This window comes from Lingula anatina, chromosome 7, assembly GCF_051362555.1.
Source record: "Lingula anatina isolate TDL-2025a chromosome 7, LinAna3.0, whole genome shotgun sequence".
Taxonomy (NCBI): Eukaryota; Metazoa; Brachiopoda; class Lingulata; order Lingulida; family Lingulidae; genus Lingula; species Lingula anatina.
In genome coordinates this window covers 10,082,127-10,107,434 of record NC_141773.1, presented here as the reverse complement: position 1 = coordinate 10,107,434, position 25,308 = coordinate 10,082,127, and the positions used below count along the sequence as shown (strand labels likewise).

The 25,308-nt window shown below is 31.9% G+C and overlaps 1 long non-coding RNA gene across 2 annotated transcripts in view; it reads left to right on the top strand.

Moving 5' to 3' along the window:
* LOC147760725 (uncharacterized) overlaps positions 1-17,411 on the top strand; it is a 95,695-nt gene extending 78,284 nt beyond the window's left edge. For both annotated transcript variants that reach the window (XR_015335615.1, XR_015335614.1), the window contains exon 2: positions 15,413-17,411. This is a non-coding gene — a long non-coding RNA (uncharacterized LOC147760725). The remainder of the gene's footprint in view (positions 1-15,412) is intronic.
* The last annotated feature ends 7,897 nt before the right edge of the window (positions 17,412-25,308 follow it).

The window sequence follows — 25,308 nt, the reverse complement described above, 5'->3', positions numbered from 1 at the left end:
AAAGTGAAAATTACATTATAAAAAGTGACTAATTTAACAAGATAAAATACTTAAACATTAATAATTTTGATAAAGTTAAGCTTTATAGTTGACTGTGACCCATGAAAAAGATTTTTATGGACAATATATTTGAGAAAACTGAATATTACATTGAAAAGACTGGCAAATTCCATGGATTAAAATAGTTAAAAGTTAATAATTTTGACAAATCTGGTCTAATATTTGTGAAATTTGGATAAATGATGCTTAACATCAATAAAAATCTGTGATAAGCTTATCAGTTGACTGTGACCCATGAAAAAGATTTTTTTGGACAATATATTTGAGAAAACTGAAAATTACATTGAAAAGACTAGCAAATTCCATGGATTAAAATAGTTAAACGTTAATAATTTTGACAAATCAGGTCCAATATTTGTAAAATTTGGACAAATGATGCTTAACATCAATAAAAATCTGAGATAAGCTCATCAGTTGACTGTGACCCATGAAAAAGATTTTTTTGGACAATATATTTGAGAAAACTGAAAATTACATTGAAAAGACTAGCAAATTCCATGGATTAAAATAGTTAAACGTTAATAATTTTGACAAATCAGGTCCAATATTTGTAAAATTTGGACAAATGATGCTTAACATCAATAAAAATCTGAGATAAGCTCATCAGTTGACTGTGACCAATGAAAAAGATTTTTTTGGACAAGATATTTGAGAAAACTGAAAACTACATTGAAAAGACTGGCAAATTCCATGGATTAAAATAGTTAAAAGTTAATAATTTTGACAAATCTGGTCTAATTTTGTGTGAAATCTGGACAAATGATGCTTAACATCAATAAAGATCTGTGATAAGCTCATCAGTTGACTGTGACCCATGAAAAAGATTTTTATGGACAATATATTTGAGAAAACTGAATATTACATTGAAAAGACTGGCAAATTCCATGGATTAAAATAGTTAAAAGTTAATAATTTTGACAAATCTGGTCTAATATTTGTGAAATTTGGATAAATGATGCTTAACATCAATAAAAATCTGTGATAAGCTTATCAGTTGACTGTGACCCATGAAAAAGATTTTTTTGGACAATATATTTGAGAAAACTGAAAATTACATTGAAAAGACTAGCAAATTCCATGGATTAAAATAGTTAAACGTTAATAATTTTGACAAATCAGGTCCAATATTTGTAAAATTTGGACAAATGATGCTTAACATCAATAAAAATCTGTGATAAGCTTATCAGTTGACTGTGACCCATAAAAAAGATTTTTTTGGACAATATATTTGAGAAAACTGAAAATTACATTGAAAAGACTAGCAAATTCCATGGATTAAAATAGTTAAACGTTAATAATTTTGACAAATCAGGTCCAATATTTGTAAAATTTGGACAAATGATGCTTAACATCAATAAAAATCTGAGATAAGCTCATCAGTTGACTGTGACCAATGAAAAAGATTTTTTTGGACAAGATATTTGAGAAAACTGAAAACTACATTGAAAAGACTGGCAAATTCCATGGATTAAAATAGTTAAAAGTTAATAATTTTGACAAATCTGGTCTAATTTTTGTGAAATCTGGACAAATGATGCTTAAAATCAATAAAAATCTGTGATAAGCTTACCAACAGACTGTGTGTAATAGAAATGTTGTTTATTGGCAATATGTATAAGAAGAATTAGAAATACCGAAAAAATTATTTCCAATTTTACAACATATAATTTAGTCTCAAATGAAAAAGCAAATGTTATGATTTGTGTTTGTTTGTGTGAGAGGTGGAAAATTACCCATAACTGTCATCTGGAAAACAATATATGCCCATTCAAGACTGCTCCTTACTACCAATACCAGATGCAGATTCCTCCTTGCAATGGGTTTCTGGAATCAGGGTTAAGCACACCATTTGACAATGTCCTAAATCTTGCCACATACCATCTATTGTACACATGGATGAGACATAGCTTTCCTCTTGCTACTGTCTTTCACTGCCTGCTTTTTCTATAGGAATTAGCCATGACCAGACAGAAAGTATTAGTTAACCAAGAAGCCACCACGCTGTATGGAAAGAGTCACCTGGAAAAAGAACAATATATAATTTGAAAAAAAGTGAAAATTACATTATAAAAAGTGACTAATTTAACAAGATAAAATACTTAAACATTAATAATTTTGATAAAGTTAAGCTTTATAGTTGACTGTGACCCATGAAAAAGATTTTTATGGACAATATATTTGAGAAAACTGAATATTACATTGAAAAGACTGGCAAATTCCATGGATTAAAATAGTTAAAAGTTAATAATTTTGACAAATCTGGTCTAATATTTGTGAAATTTGGATAAATGATGCTTAACATCAATAAAAATCTGTGATAAGCTTATCAGTTGACTGTGACCCATGAAAAAGATTTTTTTGGACAATATATTTGAGAAAACTGAAAATTACATTGAAAAGACTAGCAAATTCCATGGATTAAAATAGTTAAACGTTAATAATTTTGACAAATCAGGTCCAATATTTGTAAAATTTGGACAAATGATGCTTAACATCAATAAAAATCTGAGATAAGCTCATCAGTTGACTGTGACCCATGAAAAAGATTTTTTTGGACAATATATTTGAGAAAACTGAAAATTACATTGAAAAGACTAGCAAATTCCATGGATTAAAATAGTTAAACGTTAATAATTTTGACAAATCAGGTCCAATATTTGTAAAATTTGGACAAATGATGCTTAACATCAATAAAAATCTGAGATAAGCTCATCAGTTGACTGTGACCAATGAAAAAGATTTTTTTGGACAAGATATTTGAGAAAACTGAAAACTACATTGAAAAGACTGGCAAATTCCATGGATTAAAATAGTTAAAAGTTAATAATTTTGACAAATCTGGTCTAATTTTGTGTGAAATCTGGACAAATGATGCTTAACATCAATAAAGATCTGTGATAAGCTCATCAGTTGACTGTGACCCATGAAAAAGATTTTTATGGACAATATATTTGAGAAAACTGAATATTACATTGAAAAGACTGGCAAATTCCATGGATTAAAATAGTTAAAAGTTAATAATTTTGACAAATCTGGTCTAATATTTGTGAAATTTGGATAAATGATGCTTAACATCAATAAAAATCTGTGATAAGCTTATCAGTTGACTGTGACCCATGAAAAAGATTTTTTTGGACAATATATTTGAGAAAACTGAAAATTACATTGAAAAGACTAGCAAATTCCATGGATTAAAATAGTTAAACGTTAATAATTTTGACAAATCAGGTCCAATATTTGTAAAATTTGGACAAATGATGCTTAACATCAATAAAAATCTGTGATAAGCTTATCAGTTGACTGTGACCCATAAAAAAGATTTTTTTGGACAATATATTTGAGAAAACTGAAAATTACATTGAAAAGACTAGCAAATTCCATGGATTAAAATAGTTAAACGTTAATAATTTTGACAAATCAGGTCCAATATTTGTAAAATTTGGACAAATGATGCTTAACATCAATAAAAATCTGAGATAAGCTCATCAGTTGACTGTGACCAATGAAAAAGATTTTTTTGGACAAGATATTTGAGAAAACTGAAAACTACATTGAAAAGACTGGCAAATTCCATGGATTAAAATAGTTAAAAGTTAATAATTTTGACAAATCTGGTCTAATTTTTGTGAAATCTGGACAAATGATGCTTAAAATCAATAAAAATCTGTGATAAGCTTACCAACAGACTGTGTGTAATAGAAATGTTGTTTATTGGCAATATGTATAAGAAGAATTAGAAATACCGAAAAAATTATTTCCAATTTTACAACATATAATTTAGTCTCAAATGAAAAAGCAAATGTTATGATTTGTGTTTGTTTGTGTGAGAGGTGGAAAATTACCCATAACTGTCATCTGGAAAACAATATATGCCCATTCAAGACTGCTCCTTACTACCAATACCAGATGCAGATTCCTCCTTGCAATGGGTTTCTGGAATCAGGGTTAAGCACACCATTTGACAATGTCCTAAATCTTGCCACATACCATCTATTGTACACATGGATGAGACATAGCTTTCCTCTTGCTACTGTCTTTCACTGCCTGCTTTTTCTATAGGAATTAGCCATGACCAGACAGAAAGTATTAGTTAACCAAGAAGCCACCACGCTGTATGGAAAGAGTCACCTGGAAAAAGAACAATATATAATTTGAAAAAAAGTGAAAATTACATTATAAAAAGTGACTAATTTAACAAGATAAAATACTTAAACATTAATAATTTTGATAAAGTTAAGCTTTATAGTTGACTGTGACCCATGAAAAAGATTTTTATGGACAATATATTTGAGAAAACTGAATATTACATTGAAAAGACTGGCAAATTCCATGGATTAAAATAGTTAAAAGTTAATAATTTTGACAAATCTGGTCTAATATTTGTGAAATTTGGATAAATGATGCTTAACATCAATAAAAATCTGTGATAAGCTTATCAGTTGACTGTGACCCATGAAAAAGATTTTTTTGGACAATATATTTGAGAAAACTGAAAATTACATTGAAAAGACTAGCAAATTCCATGGATTAAAATAGTTAAACGTTAATAATTTTGACAAATCAGGTCCAATATTTGTAAAATTTGGACAAATGATGCTTAACATCAATAAAAATCTGAGATAAGCTCATCAGTTGACTGTGACCCATGAAAAAGATTTTTTTGGACAATATATTTGAGAAAACTGAAAATTACATTGAAAAGACTAGCAAATTCCATGGATTAAAATAGTTAAACGTTAATAATTTTGACAAATCAGGTCCAATATTTGTAAAATTTGGACAAATGATGCTTAACATCAATAAAAATCTGAGATAAGCTCATCAGTTGACTGTGACCAATGAAAAAGATTTTTTTGGACAAGATATTTGAGAAAACTGAAAACTACATTGAAAAGACTGGCAAATTCCATGGATTAAAATAGTTAAAAGTTAATAATTTTGACAAATCTGGTCTAATTTTGTGTGAAATCTGGACAAATGATGCTTAACATCAATAAAGATCTGTGATAAGCTCATCAGTTGACTGTGACCCATGAAAAAGATTTTTATGGACAATATATTTGAGAAAACTGAATATTACATTGAAAAGACTGGCAAATTCCATGGATTAAAATAGTTAAAAGTTAATAATTTTGACAAATCTGGTCTAATATTTGTGAAATTTGGATAAATGATGCTTAACATCAATAAAAATCTGTGATAAGCTTATCAGTTGACTGTGACCCATGAAAAAGATTTTTTTGGACAATATATTTGAGAAAACTGAAAATTACATTGAAAAGACTAGCAAATTCCATGGATTAAAATAGTTAAACGTTAATAATTTTGACAAATCAGGTCCAATATTTGTAAAATTTGGACAAATGATGCTTAACATCAATAAAAATCTGTGATAAGCTTATCAGTTGACTGTGACCCATAAAAAAGATTTTTTTGGACAATATATTTGAGAAAACTGAAAATTACATTGAAAAGACTAGCAAATTCCATGGATTAAAATAGTTAAACGTTAATAATTTTGACAAATCAGGTCCAATATTTGTAAAATTTGGACAAATGATGCTTAACATCAATAAAAATCTGAGATAAGCTCATCAGTTGACTGTGACCAATGAAAAAGATTTTTTTGGACAAGATATTTGAGAAAACTGAAAACTACATTGAAAAGACTGGCAAATTCCATGGATTAAAATAGTTAAAAGTTAATAATTTTGACAAATCTGGTCTAATTTTTGTGAAATCTGGACAAATGATGCTTAAAATCAATAAAAATCTGTGATAAGCTTACCAACAGACTGTGTGTAATAGAAATGTTGTTTATTGGCAATATGTATAAGAAGAATTAGAAATACCGAATAAATTATTTCCAATTTTACAACATATAATTTAGTCTCAAATGAAAAAGCAAATGTTATGATTTGTGTTTGTTTGTGTGAGAGGTGGAAAATTACCCATAACTGTCATCTGGAAAACAATATATGCCCATTCAAGACTGCTCCTTACTTCCAATACCAGATGCAGATTCCTCCTTGCAATGGGTTTCTGGAATCAGGGTTAAGCACACCATTTGACAATGTCCTAAATCTTGCCACATACCATCTATTGTACACATGGATGAGACATAGCTTTCCTCTTGCTACTGTCTTTCACTGCCTGCTTTTTCTATAGGAATTAGCCATGACCAGACAGAAAGTATTAGTTAACCAAGAAGCCACCACGCTGTATGGAAAGAGTCACCTGGAAAAAGAACAATATATAATTTGAAAAAAAGTGAAAATTAAATTATAAAAAGTGACTAATTTAACAAGCTAAAATACTTAAACATTAATAATTTTGATAAAGTTAAGCTTAATAGTTGACTGTGTCTAATGAAAAGGATTTTTTGGGACAATACATTTGAGAAAACTGAAAATTACATTCAAAAGACTGGCAAATTCCATGGATTAAAATAGTTAAAAGTTAATAATTTTGACAAATCTGGTCTAATATTTGTGAAATTTGGATAAATGATGCTTAACATCAATAAAAATCTGTGATAAGCTTATCAGTTGACTGTGACCCATGAAAAAGATTTTTTTGGACAATATATTTGAGAAAACTGAAAATTACATTGAAAAGACTAGCAAATTCCATGGATTAAAATAGTTAAACGTTAATAATTTTGACAAATCAGGTCCAATATTAGTGAAATTTGGACAAATGATGCTTAACATCAATAAAAATCTGAGATAAGCTCATCAGTTGACTGTGACCAATGAAAAAGATTTTTTTGGACAAGATATTTGAGAAAACTGAAAACTACATTGAAAAGACTGGCAAATTCCATGGATTAAAATAGTTAAAAGTTAATAATTTTGACAAATCTGGTCTAATTTTTGTGAAATCTGGACAAATGATGCTTAACATCAATAAAAATCTGTGATTAGCTCATAAGTTGACTGTGACCCATGAAAAAGATTTTTTTGGACAATGTATTTGACAAAACTGAAAATTACATTGAAAAGACTAGCAAATTCCATGCATTAAAATACTTAAATGTTAATAATTTTGACAAATCTCGTCTAATATTTGTGAAATTTGGGCAAATGATGCTTAACATCAATAAAAATCTGTGATAAGCTCATCAGTTGACTGTGACCCATGAAAAAGATTTTTTGGACAATATATTTGAGAAAACTGAAAATTACATTGAAAAGACTAGCAAATTCCATGGATTACAATAGTTAAACATTAATTATTTTGAAAAATCTGGTCTAATATTTGTGAAATTTGGGCAAATGATGCTTAACATCAATAAAAATCTGTGTTAAGCTCATCAGTTGACTGTGACCCATGAAAAAGATTTTTTTGGACAATATATTTGAGAAAACTGAAAATTACATTGAAAAGACTAACAAATTCCATGGATTAAAATAGTTAAAAGTTAATAATTTTGAGAAATCAGGTTCAAAATTTGTAAAATTTGGACAAATGATGCTTAACATCAATAAATATCTGTGATAAGCTCATCAGTTGACTATGACCCATGAAAAAGATTTTTTTGGACAATATATTTGAGAAAACTGAAAATTACATTGAAAAGACTAGCAAATTCCATGCATTAAAATAGTTAAATGTTAATAATTTTGATAAATCAGGTCCAATATTAGTGAAATTTGGACAAATGATGCTTAGCCCCAATAAAAATCTGTGATAAGCTCATCAGTTGACTGTGTCCCATGAAAAAGATTTTTTTGGACAATATATTTGAGAAAACTGAAAATTACATTGAAAAGACTAGCAAATTCCATGGATTAAAATAGTTAAACGTTAATAATTTTGACAAATCAGGTCCAATATTAGTGAAATTTGGACAAATGATGCTTGACACCAATAAAAATCTGTGATCAGCTTACCAACAGACTGTGTGTAATAGAAATGTTGTTTATTGGCAATTTGTATAAGAAGAATTAGAAATACCGAAAAAATTATTTCCAATTTTACAACATATAATTTAGTCTCAAATGAAAAAGCAAATGTTATGATTTGTGTTTGTTTGTGTGAGAGGTGGAAAATTACCCATAACTGTCATCTGGAAAACAATATATGCCCATTCAAGACTGCTCCTTACTACCAATACCAGATGCAGATTCCTCCTTGCAATGGGTTTCTGGAATCAGGGTTAAGCACACCATTTGACAATGTCCTAAATCTTGCCACATACCATCTATTGTACACATGGATGAGACATAGCTTTCCTCTTGCTACTGTCTTTCACTGCCTGCTTTTTCTATAGGAATTAGCCATGACCAGACAGAAAGTATTAGTTAACCAAGAAGCCACCACGCTGTATGGAAAGAGTCACCTGGAAAAAGAACAATATATAATTTGAAAAAAAGTGAAAATTACATTATAAAAAGTGACTAATTTAACAAGATAAAATACTTAAACATTAATAATTTTGATAAAGTTAAGCTTTATAGTTGACTGTGACCCATGAAAAAGATTTTTATGGACAATATATTTGAGAAAACTGAATATTACATTGAAAAGACTGGCAAATTCCATGGATTAAAATAGTTAAAAGTTAATAATTTTGACAAATCTGGTCTAATATTTGTGAAATTTGGATAAATGATGCTTAACATCAATAAAAATCTGTGATAAGCTTATCAGTTGACTGTGACCCATGAAAAAGATTTTTTTGGACAATATATTTGAGAAAACTGAAAATTACATTGAAAAGACTAGCAAATTCCATGGATTAAAATAGTTAAACGTTAATAATTTTGACAAATCAGGTCCAATATTTGTAAAATTTGGACAAATGATGCTTAACATCAATAAAAATCTGTGATAAGCTTATCAGTGGACTGTGACCCATGAAAAAGATTTTTTTGGACAATACATTTGAGAAAACTGAAAATTACATTGAAAAGACTAGCAAATTCCATGGATTAAAATAGTTAAACGTTAATAATTTTGACAAATCAGGTCCAATATTTGTAAAATTTGGACAAATGATGCTTAACATCAATAAAAATCTGAGATAAGCTCATCAGTTGACTGTGACCAATGAAAAAGATTTTTTTGGACAAGATATTTGAGAAAACTGAAAACTACATTGAAAAGACTGGCAAATTCCATGGATTAAAATAGTTAAAAGTTAATAATTTTGACAAATCTGGTCTAATTTTTGTGAAATCTGGACAAATGATGCTTAACATCAATAAAGATCTGTGATAAGCTCATCAGTTGACTGTGACCCATGAAAAAGATTTTTATGGACAATATATTTGAGAAAACTGAATATTACATTGAAAAGACTGGCAAATTCCATGGATTAAAATAGTTAAAAGTTAATAATTTTGACAAATCTGGTCTAATATTTGTGAAATTTGGATAAATGATGCTTAACATCAATAAAAATCTGTGATAAGCTTATCAGTTGACTGTGACCCATGAAAAAGATTTTTTTGGACAATATATTTGAGAAAACTGAAAATTACATTGAAAAGACTAGCAAATTCCATGGATTAAAATAGTTAAACGTTAATAATTTTGACAAATCAGGTCCAATATTTGTAAAATTTGGACAAATGATGCTTAACATCAATAAAAATCTGTGATAAGCTTATCAGTTGACTGTGACCCATAAAAAAGATTTTTTTGGACAATATATTTGAGAAAACTGAAAACTACATTGAAAAGACTGGCAAATTCCATGGATTAAAATAGTTAAAAGTTAATAATTTTGACAAATCTGGTCTAATTTTTGTGAAATCTGGACAAATGATGCTTAACATCAATAAAAATCTGTGATAAGCTTACCAACAGACTGTGTGTAATAGAAATGTTGTTTATTGGCAATATGTATAAGAAGAATTAGAAATACCGAATAAATTATTTCCAATTTTACAACATATAATTTAGTCTCAAATGAAAAAGCAAATGTTATGATTTGTGTTTGTTTGTGTGAGAGGTGGAAAATTACCCATAACTGTCATCTGGAAAACAATATATGCCCATTCAAGACTGCTCCTTACTTCCAATACCAGATGCAGATTCCTCCTTGCAATGGGTTTCTGGAATCAGGGTTAAGCACACCATTTGACAATGTCCTAAATCTTGCCACATACCATCTATTGTACACATGGATGAGACATAGCTTTCCTCTTGCTACTGTCTTTCACTGCCTGCTTTTTCTATAGGAATTAGCCATGACCAGACAGAAAGTATTAGTTAACCAAGAAGCCACCACGCTGTATGGAAAGAGTCACCTGGAAAAAGAACAATATATAATTTGAAAAAAAGTGAAAATTAAATTATAAAAAGTGACTAATTTAACAAGCTAAAATACTTAAACATTAATAATTTTGATAAAGTTAAGCTTAATAGTTGACTGTGTCTAATGAAAAGGATTTTTTGGGACAATATATTTGAGAAAACTGAAAATTACATTCAAAAGACTGGCAAATTCCATGGATTAAAATAGTTAAAAGTTAATAATTTTGACAAATCTCGTCTAATATTTGTGAAATTTGGGCAAATGATGCTTAACATCAATAAAAATCTGTGATAAGCTCATCAGTTGACTGTGAACCATGAAAAAGATTTTTTTGGACAATATATTTGAGAAAACTGAAAATTACATTGAAAAGACTAGCAAATTCCATGGATTAAAATAGTTAAACGTTAATAATTTTGACAAATCAGGTCCAATATTAGTGAAATTTGGACAAATGATGCTTAACAACAATAAAAATATGTGATAAGCTCATCAGTTGACTGTGAACCATGAAAAAGATTTTTTTGGACAATATATTTGAGAAAACTGAAAATTACATTGAAAAGACTGGCAAATTCCATGGATTAAAATAGTTAAAAGTTAATTATTTTGACAAATCAGGTCCAATATTTGTAAAATTTGGTCAAATGATGCTTAACATCAATAAAAATCTGTGATAAGCTCATCAGTTGACTGTGACCAATGAAAAAGATTTTTTTGGACAATATATTTGAGAAAACTGAAAATTACATTGAAAAGAATGGCAAATTCCATGGATTAAAATAGTGAAAAGTTAATAATTTTGAGAAATCTGGTCTACTATTTGTGAACTTAGGACAAATGATGTTTAACATGAATAAAAATCTGTGATAAGCTCATCAGTTGACTGTGACCCATGAAAAAGATTTTTTTGGACAATATATTTGAGAAAACTGAAAATTACATTGAAAAGACTAGCAAATTCCATGGATTAAAATAGTTAAAAGTTAATTATTTTGACAAATCAGGTCCAATATTTGTAAAATTTGGTCAAATGATGCTTAACATCAATAAAAATCTGTGATAAGCTCATCAGTTGACTGTGACCAATGAAAAAGATTTTTTTGGACAATATATTTGAGAAAACTGAAAATTACATTGAAAAGACTAGCAAATTCCATGGATTAAAATAGTTAAACGTTAATAATTTTGACAAATCAGGTCCAATATTAGTGAAATTTGGACAAATGATGCTTAACACCAATAAAAATCTGTGATAAGCTTACCAACAGACTGTGTGTAATAGAAATGTTGTTTATTGGCAATATGTATAAGAAGAATTAGAAATACCGAATAAATTATTTCCAATTTTACAACATATAATTTAGTTTCAAATGAAAAAGCAAATGTTATGATTTGTTTGTTTGTGTGAGAGGTGGAAAATTACCCATAACTGTCATCTGGAAACCAATATATGTCCATTCAAGCCTGCTCCTTACTACCAATACCAGATGCAGATTCCTCCTTGCAATGGGTTTCTGGAATCAGGGTTAAGCACACCATTTGACAATGTCCTAAATCTTGCCACATACCATGTATTGTACACATGGATGAGACATAGCTTTCTTCTTGCTACTGTCTTTCACTGCCTGCTTTTTCTATAGGAATTAGCCATGACCAGACAGAAAGTATTAGTTAACTAAGAAGCCACCACGCTGTATGGAAAGAGTCACCTGGAAAAAGAACAATATATAATTTGAAAAAAGTGAAAATTAAATTATAAAAAGTGACTAATTTGACAGGCTAAAATACTTAAACATTAATAATTTTGATAAAGTTAAGCTTTATAGTTGATTGTGTCTAATGAAAAGGATTTTTTGGGACAATATATTTGAGAAAACTGAAAATTACATTGAAAAGACTGGCAAATTCCATGGATTAAAATAGTTAAAAGTTAATAATTTTGAGAAATCTGGTCTACTATTTGTGAACTTAGGACAAATGATGTTTAACATGAATAAAAATCTGTGATAAGCTCATCAGTTGACTATGACCCATTAAATAGATTTTTTGGACAATGTATTTGAGAAAACTAAAAATTACATTGAAAAGACTAGCAATTCCATGGATTAAAATAGTTAAACGTCAATAATTTTGACAAATCTATTCCAATATTTGTAAACTTTGGACAAATGATGCTTAACATCAATAAAAATCTGTGATAAGCTCATCAGTTGACTGTGTCCCATGAAAAAGATTTTTTGGACAATATATTTGAGAAAAATGAAAATTACATTGAAAAGACCAGCAAATTCCATGGATTAAAATAGTTAAATGTCAATAATTTTGACCAATCAAGTGCAATATTTGTGAAATTTGGACAAATGATGCTTGACACCAATTAAAATCTGTGATAGGCTTACCAATTGACTGTGTGTAATAGAAATGTTGTTTATTGGCAATTTGTTTAAGATGAATTAGAAATACCAAAAAATTTATTTCCAATTTTACAACATATAATTTTGTCTCAAATGAAACAGCAAATGTTATGATTTGTGTTTGTTTGTGTGAGAGGTGGAAAATTACCCATAACTGTCATCTGGGAAACAATATATGCCCATTCAAGACTGCTCCTTACTACCAATACCAGATGTAGAGGAAGTGATAGGCAGACGGAAGTGATAATTAGATGGTGTCTAATGAAAAGGATTTTTTGGGACAAGATATTTGAGAAAACTGAAAATTACATTGAAAAGACTGGCAAATTCCATGGATTAAAATAGTTAAATGTTAATAATTTTGACAAATCAGGTGCAATATTAGTGAAATTTGGACAAATGATGTTTAACAACAATAAAAATCTCTGATTAGCTCATCAGTTGACTGTGTCCCATGAAAAAGATTTTTTTGGACAATATATTTGAGAAAAATGAAAATTACATTGAAAAGTTGAGCAAATTCCATGGCATAAAATGGTTAAACGTTAATAATTTTGACGAATCTAGTGCAATATTTGTGAAATTTGGACAAATGATGTTTAACATTAATAAAAATCTGTGATAAGCTTACCAACTGACTGTGTGTAATAGAAATGTTGTTTATTGGCAATTTGTATGAGAAGTGTTAGAATTACCAAGAAAATTCAACTTTATAACACATAATTCAGTCAGACATGAAACATCAAATGTAATGATTTGTTTGTTTGTGTGAGAGGTGGCAAATTACCCATAATTGTCATCTGGAAAACAATATATACCCATTCAAGACTTCTCCTTATACCAGTACCAGATGTAGAGGAAGTGATAAGCAGGAAGAACTTAGTCAACTCAGAGATATTTAACAGTACACAGTCAGAAGTGAAATGGATATTAATTTAATTCAATAAACTTCAATAAACTTTTATGAGATAATAATCATCCCCGAATTATACAGCCTTAATGTACACATACATTTAATAGAATGGTCTTCTTTAAAATGCCTGGAAGATATCTTGGTTTTCTGGATTGAAGGAGCCACCATATCTGTTGATGCAGTGGATCAGCTGACTTCTCCATTTGACTGAAACCTCAGACACCGCTGCGGATATGAAAAAATACAAATGTACCACCTTAATTCTAGTATTTTCCTAGGAAATGGGAGTTTCTTTGTGGAATCAACAAGCTAGCATATAGGCATATGAAGGTGTAAAACACTGAACATGAAATATCTTGAATTGCCTTTTTATTTATAATTCTTGTGAAAGTAAATTCACCTGGGGAAAGGCGAAGGAGAGGTAATGATAAAATGGTTTGTTTACTAGCCTTATTACCAGATGGTCATAAGGCCAGTTTTAGAATATACCACCCCTGTTTGGCAATTTGGATTAACAAATGAATTGACTGCTCTAGTAGAAAAGTCTTAAAAAAGAGCTCTTAAGATAATTTATCCTGATCTTGAATATGACGCTGCTTGTGAACATAGTAAACTTGAACTACTGAGTGAAAGACGCAAAAAGACGCAAATGCATGCAAAAAATTGTTTATTAGTATATCAAATGAACCAGATCATAGTCTGCATTATCTTTTACAACCAAAACAAAATGTCAAATATTCATTAAGGGAACAGGAGACATTCAAAAGACCTAAAACTAAAACCAAATGATCAATGAGTGACTTTTTAACAAGTGCGATATACAAGTTTCAAAATTAATTGATACAATTTTATTTCTTTGTATTTTAGTTATTTTGTTTTAATATACCTTTTAATATTCCTTTATTCCTACTCACTAGTGGTTTTATTCAACTACGATGCAATGATTGTAACTATCCAGATCCGGTGGATGAGATGGGTCGGAACTAAAACCATTTGTACCAACAGCACCAAGCTGGTCTTATAATTATCATAAATATGCACTGATCTGCCTCAGTACAAAACAAAGCCACTTAATAAATTTAAAGTGAAACAAAAATATGGTTTGGAAGTTAATAATTAAAGTTTATATGAATCGATTATGCTGATCTTGGAAAACAACAAGCCACTCATTAAATTTTAAGTAAAACAAAAATACAATTTGGCTGTTATGGGGTTAACGTCACCAAAATTGTGCAAAAAATCAGAATAATATTATCATTCATGTAAACTGATCATGCCGATTTTTTGAAAGGTACCAGCCTCTTTACCAAACAATGCCACTCAGTAAATTTAAAGTAAAACAAAAAAAAAACTGTTTGCCAGTTATGGGGTTAACGTCATGTGTCGGACAGCAACAGCCAGGACGACAGCAACGACCCGGACAGACAGATCAATCAGAACATATACAGACACTTACAGCGTCTGTACATAAAAATGAAGCTTAACAGCTGTAGAAATCAGAGATAAGCTTATCACTTTACTAATTTCTAATTTTAGTGTAGTTTATTGGCAATTTTTGAGAAGAGTGAGCATTACCAAAAACAAATATTATTTCAATATTGTGATAGATTTTTCAGTCTAAAATAAAATATCAAATGTGATAGTTTGTGTTTGTTTGTGTAAATGTACCTATGATAACTGTCATTTGGAAATAATATATACCCATTCAAGACTTCTCCTTACTACCAATACCAGATGCTTTCTGCTTTTCTATAGGAATTAGACATGAGCGGAAAGGTAGATTCAGTTCACCAATTAAGCCACCATGCTGTATGGAAAGGGTCACCTGGAAAAGGAGACAGAAGGGTTGATTTGTGAAGGGACACTGTCACAAGCAAGGTGTAAGAAAAAAAAACTACAATTGTCTGACCTAATATATAACAGTTATCAGCATTGAGGACTGAAATGTGACAATTTGGTTAAACAAGGCAGCATGCAAAGCTGCCAAATATACAGACCTGAAGTTGTAAACAATGACAGTGAACAAAAAATACATATACGGCACTGTAGTATAATCAGTAATACTTTTTAGTAATTTACTTTACCAAAATATAATTGAACAAAGAAAAAGGTGATTAGTTTTTTGTATTTATCTGCATTACGTATGACTAGCAATGACAACATAAATAAAGAACAAAGCATTAATTTTTGGGCATTACAGTCAATTTCAAATGAATTATCACTGAGTAATAGCATCAAGAGCACACAGAGGGATGTCAAATTCTGAGATCAAAGAGGTCAGTTCCATATGTGTGTCCAACATTAGGAATGTTACGAATCACAGTAATTGACAAGGAGTTCCAGTTCCACAAAACATTCACTAACTGCTTGTGTCAGTCCAGGAGAAATAAAACAACATACCCCAGGTCACAATGACATGATCATGTCCATGGGCTGTTGGTGTTTCACTCTGAGTAGGGCCAATGGTGGACACACATGGTATACTAATATGTTCAATTTAATGTGAAAATTCATGTGTCACTAGCATAAGGCTTCAGATCCCTAATGGGAGTTCAAAGTGACAACTTGATAACATGAGAAAAAATGCAACTACACTTTAAAAAACGTACATGTGCAAAGAGAGATGCTTGTTTTATACACTGAGATAAAGCAGACATGTTCTACTGTATCAGTGACATCATGCACTGTATATATAGTCATCTAGATATATTTACCTGTGGGTGCTGGTGTCACAGGTATCTGTACATAAATACAGATCTTCTACTATATCACTGACATCATACACTGTATGTATAGTGACACTGACATTTACCTGTGGGTGCTGGTGTCAAAGGTGTCTGTACATAAATATCTTCTACTGTATCGATGACATCACACAGTATATATAGTGGTACTGATATTTACCTGTGGGTGCTGGTGTCACAGGTGACTCTAAACTGGGAATAAAAGTAACAGGACCTCCTGGCGGCTGAATCCCTGGGATGAAAGTGACTATAGCTTGTGTAGTTGGTGTTCCTAGTAAAAAAAAAAGTTAAAATATACTGTATTGAGAAATGAAGTGTCAACTGTAGGTTTAAGGGGCATCATGCTATATATAAGAAAAGAGCTTTCTTCTAATTTTCTTGTATGTTTTCTAGGTTTTCTTTGCAGGCCAAGTGGTTTTCTTGTTCCCACTCCCCACATTATACACATGTAGGTCTCCAGTTAATAGTTTGGACAGAGAGATGGGTACATATGTATGTGGACCCATCTGATCTACTATAAAGTTATGTCACTAAATGGACATATTTCAGGATTTTGATACTTTTGATTTTTATCTCTTTTTTTGATACATTTTCCAAGTTTTCTTCACAACCAATGTTTTGCTTATCGCACTGTAGGTGTACACTACTGCTTCAGTATATGGCCCATTTTAAAATTTATCTTTGTCACATCTTTTTCATCTTTGTGTTATTGGATTGGATTATTTTAATAGCATGACTTTGAGGTGATAAGAAATTAAGCTCAGAGATTAACTAAACCAGGATATTTCACATTTTTCACGGGGATGAAGGACAGAAATAATTAAAAAATTAGGCTGAAGGCAGATACAATTTAACATGGAAAGTACATTCTTTATTGGAATTGTGACATGTTTTACATAAACAGAGGAAATAAAAGCACGATTTTATTTTCTGTAATTCCCTTAGATAAATAAAGTCTGTAGCTTTTACATTAGACCATATAGGATATAAAAAGTCACCTATCTGGTGCATACCTAGTGTCATTATTATTTTCTCAGTCTCTTCACGTAGCCAGTGCCAGCTTGCAATATCTATAATTATATATGGCACAGGTCTGCAATACTGAACAACCTATTTTCTTGTGTGAAAACTAGGCAATGTGTGTGACCGTAGATGATCTATTTCAATGGCCAGTCATTTTAAACTAAAAATGGAATAAACATCGAACCTTAGTGTAGAACGGGTCAAGTAGCAGTTAGTAGGTAGGAGAAAATGGCTCCTTACCCCAGGAAAATTCATTGGGATGGGGGGTGGGGGGTTAGATCCCGTGGAGAACTTCCTTAAGCCCCCTTTACACTGGATGGCATCCTTTCTGCATCCATGTAGTACCACCCCGTTTGAGAATAAAAAAAGAATACTTTACAAGCCAACAACTGGCCAATCATTGAGGATTAACTTAGCAACCAAAGCGATGTTTGTGCCTCCTTTTGATGACCACAGGGATGCCAGTTTCATGCTCGCACAAAGGACGCAGAAAGGACACCGTCTAGTGTAAAGGGGGTATTAACTACAAGCAATATGTTGAAAAAATACCATGGACAGTTTTTAAATAATGCGACTTAAAAAAAGTTTGAATCAATTTCATCTAAATAGTGTTATGACATTTTAGCTATATTTCAGCTTTTTACTTTTACATTTTTTTAATAAGCTTTTATTAAAATTCATTCTATTTATTTATTTATTTATTTTATTTTTTTGCAGTTATGAACAACCTTGTTGGGAGTTTGAACAACCTTAGTCGATCTATAAGTTTTACATTGCAGTATTTTTAACAAAATTTCTAAAATTTCAATCAAATTTTTAAAAATAGCCCATAAGGCCATATTTGACAATCATGCACCAACAGATGGGTATCCATGGAAGTGTTTTTACTATGGAAACACATTCTAATAAAATCAGATATAAAGTTTTCTAAGCATGTGATTTCCTGCTTTTCTACTCACATATATTGTATATCCTGGTATACCTGATCCCGCCAGGTGTCCAATAACAGATAGGCTATTCACACTAGCATTTTCATCCGCGGTCAAGGCCTGACCTATTGTGATCAGGTGCTCAGGTGACCACTTTCTCAAACAATTAGAAGATAATTATTAAGTTTTTAAAAGATCACCGAACTCTAAGTTAAATCGACAGGGCGTTAACTGACAGCGGTGCAATTTGTCAAAGTCGCTTTTATTCGGGAGATTGGTTACCTGTAGGGGAGATTCGTTCTGTATTCAAGAGACTCCCAGATTATCCGGGAGAGTCGACATGTATACAACAAGCGCAAACGAATGTCTCCCCTACGACCAAGTTTGAATTCAGGAAAACTTGGATGACTGAACACCGTTTTGTGTTGATTAGATCTAGACTATGGTTTTGTAGAAACACAATGAAAGACACGAATGTTGATAGATTTGTTTGTTATCACAAAACAGAAGTCTTAGAGCACTTATCGGAAGGGAAGCAAATAGTCTTTATACTTACCCAATAAACTAAAATGCACTCCTTTTCTTTCGATTGTGTTAACTTGCAAAACTATAGTCTGTAGTAGGCCTACATGATTTCCGCTCTTTCCCATCCCGAAAATCTTCACTGAATATATATATAAGGCGAGGTGCCAGTGGCGATTGAATGGGAGAAGATGACATTTTCTTACGTCGTTAATATTCCTAGATATATTCCATAACGTGCGAAATGCTTGAAAATAGTATTCCGATCCGAATGAACAAGTCTGTTGATGAAAAAAGACCTGCAGTGAAAACGCAATCAACATATCGGTCACATCTAACACACTATATCGGAGGCGAATCGGGGCACATCAAGCGCATCCCAGTTCAGCGCTACGTTCAAGCTATTTCGCCCTAGATCTTTTGATTTTTAGTTCAAATTGAAAATATTTTGGTTGAAAAGGATTTGAATTGTTCATTATTTAAAAGGATCCCAGTGTTCATTATTTAAAAGGTAAAGAAGTTATTTTTTACACTCCCTTTTCATTTTAATTTTCTGGGATGGTAGTCCTACCGGTAGGCCTATTGTTTGATGTCCGTTGCCCGATATAGATCCAGGAACCAGGATTATTTGAAGGGGGGTCCGCCGCAGATGCTTTTCTTACTCAAGCTGATGGCGTAGCAGCAGCGTTTTTTTGGGCAGAAAACTGTAAGATCGATTTCAAGCAGATTCTCCCTCACCTGAACATTATATGCATGTGTAATGTGGAGCTCAGCTAGACCAGTTTTATTATTTCTCCAAGGCGGATGAACTCCCAACCCCGAAATACTGTACACTGCACTGCACCTACATGTAGGTGAATGTTGACATTTTCTCTTTCCGTTTGCAAAGACGACGCACACCCACAACATAATGTGCAGCAAGGAACCATATAGATATTGGTTCACTATGTGTCGTATCCCGCCCCTCCCTGTACTGTAACCCAGATAACCCTTATGTACACAAGCAAGCTGTCTGAAGTTTCAGTCAAGTCCATCATTTATGGCAGCAGTTTCAATAAAATTTTGTTTAGGACTTCCAGGCCTTATAATAGAAATAGGCGTTTAACGGGGGGGAGGGGGGGTTGATTTCGCATCCGTGGAACCCCACCTTCAAATAATCCTTGATCCGCCTCTGTAAATCTGTCGAAGAGAAAATCGTCGAAGAGAGCCACGGCCCCCGGAAGTATAAATTTCAGCGGGAGAGTGCAAGGAAACTCTTAATTTGAGTAGTTAAAAATACTATTATTATTACTAGCTGGTAAAACACTGCATCACATTCGGTCTATTTTTATCACAGATGAGGTGAAAGTAACTTAGCTTAAAGTCATAATAACTCTTCGTTTTGGCCAAAAATTGGATTTTCCTGGAAAAAACGGCAATTTTCCCGTACTTACCAATGGTCAACAACCCCATTCCTCAAAGGAAGAGTTATTATTGCTTTAAGATTTGGTCATAAGGAAAAAAACTCACATAATGAACTTCTGAGAGCTGTCTGAAAAAGAAATTAAAAAAAAAAAAACAAGTCTTCAGCTTACCGTATCTACACCTGAACAATTTTTTTTTATTCACGAAAATTAATACAGGACATTTACAACACAATAAGAGACAAATACACCTTCCACACACCATTCACACACTGCAAACAAAGTTCTTACAAATGTTGATTAAAATACACGTAGAATTTTTTTAATAAAAGAATCTTAGAAGGCCTAGGCTACGACAAATGTTCTTTTCTATTCATATCAATATTTTTTCTATACTTTCCCATTTTTTTCTGAGATCATCTGCCTTTTGAGGACCCAGCGGGTATAAAGATTGAAAATCTATTTTCTTTTGCTTTTCCAAATACTTTTTGCAGGCATTCCAGAGAGGTGTAATTTTATTCTGTCTACATAGAGTTAAATACTTCTTTATATAAAGAAGTAGTAGATTAATACCTAAGAGAGGGCTGTCGTCCAGGATTCCAAATATAAATAGGCAAGGTTGTTGTTGTAATTCAACAGAGTACTGTGTACGTACATGTAGGTTCTGAATGAGACAAGTCCAAATAATTTGAACATACATGTATATATAATGAAAAGATAATTTTTACCAATCTGATGAAATATAGTATAAAATATTGAACGAACTACTTCAATAAATTAAACCAAGAATTTCAAGTCTTTGATTAAACCAGCCCGACTTATCCCACTATTAGTTTATTAATTTTCACACGTTATTAAAATCTGGAGTTTTTTTATACTTATGAAGTACTAACAATATGTAGCAGATTAAAGCACGAAAGAATGTTAACGCATTACAAAAAATTGTTTTTAATTTTAATTTGGCAGTTTTAATTGTGTAGTTTATTTTAAAACAACAGTTTTCACGCACGCTCCTGTCAATTATACAGCGACGGGCTACTTATTGCCCCGGTCCTTGATAAGAACGAACAAAACCAGTACTTTTTAATTTTACCTGGCCACTAACATCATTATCTCGGCATTTTTTCTCTCCGAAGCTCATGAAAAAATGACAAGGTTTCACTTTTTATACCATTTGTTTTTTAAAAAATGATCCAAAAATATTCAATTGGGTGTAAAAGAACATGAGCACGATTAAAGTAATATGTTCAGTTCGTATACGAAGTTCCGATATCGTAAGAGCATCAAAGAAAGGATTATGGAGCTACAAACATCGACAACAACGTTAATTCATGTATAGTCATTTTACATCATATCCAGAAAAAGAATGACAACTGATTTTATTACAATTAAAAACGCCTGTGAAAAAAACCAGGGAATCTTTCACGTTGTTAAATTTCAGTCACTCAGTTGAAATAAAGAACCCGACGTTTTTTAACGCGCTGCAAAAAAAAGAAAATAAACTACCCCCTACCTCCAGAATGTTACGACATGTATTGTTATAGACAGGTATGAATCAAATTCAAACAGGCTAATTCACTTTTGATGAAAGCTGTCCAGCGCACACGACTATGAATGACAGTTTTTTTAACAAACGTCAAACACAGTTGCTACACTTTTCTCTCTGAACATGTAAAACTCCAATATCCTTTGAGTGACAAGATGCCAATCAAATTCATTAGTTTTTATAGTTGCTGTCAAGTAATAACAGCTTGATTGGCAGTTTATATAAACAAACGTCAATTACACTCATTACACACTGGATCACTTTAGTCGTCGAACACGTTTAGTTCAAGCTTCCTACATCCTTTGATTGACAAGGTGCCAATCAAATTCAGTTAGTTTTGATAGTTGCTGTCAAGTAATAACAGCTTGATTGGCAGGTTATATAAGCAAACGTCAATCATCGCGCACTGTGATTTCTCTCGCTGTGAAACAGTGAGTACGCCGAAAGAGAGCGCTAAAATCTGAAGTAACTTGCAAAATATTTCAAGACAATATATACAACCTGTTTCCAAAATTAGTACTCTTTCTGAGCCCTGCAGCGTGTATAATACGACACTCTAGATTGCAAACTATTTTGTAAAAACAAGAATTTATCAAAAGAAACCAATTTAAAAAGAGATTCAAGTTTAAGAAATATGACATTTGACGTTATTCTGGAGGTAGCGCATGGGTCATTTCAAAATTAGTACAACTAGGTACCCCAGTATGTGCGTGGAAGAAGGAAGAATAAATGTATTTGCATTATGTGTAGAATATTCACAGATTCTTTTACTGTTAAAGTCTGCTTTATGCAAAATAAATAAAGAAAGAAAGAAAGAAATGAATAAAACGATACTAATTCATCTTTATTAAAGTTGACATTCGTGTTGTGGTTGAGGTAAGTGGTTTAATTCTTGCGGGGCTAAATGTTAGCAAGGACCGGTGATAATAAGAGGATGGGAAACAAAAATATAACTGTAAACAAAAATATTACTATCCTATTTTACAAACAAACTGCTACTTCGCTCTTGTAACAATGTTCTTTCGTTTATTTTACTGCAGTAAAGCGTGGATAAAAAATAGTTCAAAACACCATCACAGTGTTGTTATTTTTGCGACTTCAGCTGCTGGGGTTAGGTGAAGGGGCGAGTACAGGAGCGGATCCAGCATTATTAAAAGGGGGATGCGGAGCCGACCATCCCCCCTTGGTGTGGGGTTTGGGGCCTGCTCAACGGCCCCGACAAAAAATGCTGTTTGAATGGAAAACAGTGCCCTTTGGTACGGTTTAGAAATATGATTTAGCTAGTCAAAATTCCAAGAGGGGAATATTGGTATAATATATTTTCAGAAACTCAAGGGGGTCAGGACCCCCTTGACCCCCCTCTAAATCCGCCACTGTATATATGTGTGTGTGTGTGTGTGTGTGTGTGTGTGCGTGTGTGTGTGTGTGTGTAAGCCCACCGCCGGTCAAGCTGTTATGAGTTTGATGCTGTCTCAACCATGATTGTGACGGCCGCCATAAATATAACCCAATTGTGTTAGTGAAGACAGAGCTTGAAAGGGGGGGGGGGCGGGTATGTTCTCGAAGAAATGACCTGATAAGTCATGGCAGTGATGACGTTTTTCTATCTTTTCTACCTGTAAATCTATTACTATCCATACATTTGAAATATGGTAATTTACAAAGAGGGACTGATACATGCGGTTGATACAAGTTGAAAGGATAATTGTTAATAGTGAAAAAGACTCAGAAAAAGACAGAAAAAGCAAGTCAAATAGAGAACAAAATTATCTAATTGGTTTACTTGATATCATAATACAAGAATCATTTTTCTTTAAAAGCGCCCACAACTTCTAAATATACGTCAGTTGATAATAATATTGCAGCGTTTCTAAATGCCTTCTTCTTTGTGTGCCATCGCGTTTGACGAAAGTTGATATTTTGCCAAAGGTTTCCGTTTCTCGCCATTGACCAAAAGTGTCTAAATTGTCACCACTAAGGCCATGATTCTCCAATTCCTCTTTTCTGATGGAATGGCCCAAGAACATCAGTTGTCTATCTTTGACTATATTGAGGAGCTGTCTTTTTTGGTCAACCCATCTAATGGTCTAACGTATTTACTGCAGTTAACAATATACAACAAGAAACATTGGTAAAAAATGAGACATTTTGGCTGTAAAGAACTAGTTCTATCGCACTTTTTCAGAGTCGTGAGGTAGTCCAATAATGGAACTAGAATAGCACTCAGAGAGCGCAGGCTTCCGCCAAGGATTATTAGTTAGATTAATAACTAATATTAATTAAAGATTAATATTTATTTATTCATTACCTTATAAATTACCTAAATTTTAATTATGAAGCTGTTCAGCTAATTAATTAAGTGAAAAATTGGCTAATAAATTCATTTATCGCCACCAAAATGTAAGACATTATTGACCTATCAAATAATTAACTAATAAACCATTTTAATTAATTAATCAATGGATCACAACCAAACTCTTACCGTTTTTAACTTGGTCTACTCCAGACATATAGTGTCTGAAAATTTCACCAAAATCGGTCAAAATCTTTTTCCATAATCTTGCTAACAGACAGACAAACTGACAGATAAACGGAGCCAAAACCCTAACCTCCTTGGCGGTAGATTTCTTAAAGGCGCAAAATATATGATAGGGATCGTGTCATATAATCGCAAAAAACTGCTTGTCAGTCGCCAAATGGTATTGATCGCACAACTTTCAATGTATCTTCGTGTCATAATTACTTGTAAACCTTTTGTCATCTGTTAGATAGACACGCGAGTCTTCCAGACCCAGTTAATATTTGCAAAATCCCTTTTTTATTTTTTATTTATTTATTTTTTTTTTTTTGCTCAAGAAATAATTTTTGTTTCCAAGTTAACTAAAATACTGACATGGTGCTTAGTTTACAAAACTGCCATGCACACATTTTATTTTTCAATTTTTCTGCCTTTAATATACTATCATTCCTTTCAAATTATATTTAAGCTTTCAAACAATCTTAGTCTCCCATTGGTTATTTGCAACTGGGTTTGAGATATTCTTAGTGAGAAAAAAGACTGATTGCAACAGTAGGCTCAAAAACGTCAAGTGTGGACATTAATACACCGGATCCTTAAAGGGAAGTGAGCTATCTCCATGCGTTCTCCCTCTTTTTACCCATGATTGTGTAACAGATGTTCAGGATACATTTACGATGAAATATACGGATGATGCCACACTAATTGGTCTTATAAGCGAAAATAATAAGAGTACTGAAATAGAGACAATCACAACGGTAGTGGAGTGATGTAACGTAAACTATTCGGTATTTAATTAATGCTAGAAAAATTGAAGATTGAGTGGTGGGCTTTAAAGGAACCATAATATCAATACCAATAATGCCAATATCCATTAAAGGTACTGAGGTACAAAAGGGATAGAGAGTGTAAACGTACAGGGGTCCACATGAACGCCGAATTAAAGTGGTACACAACTTCCTAAAA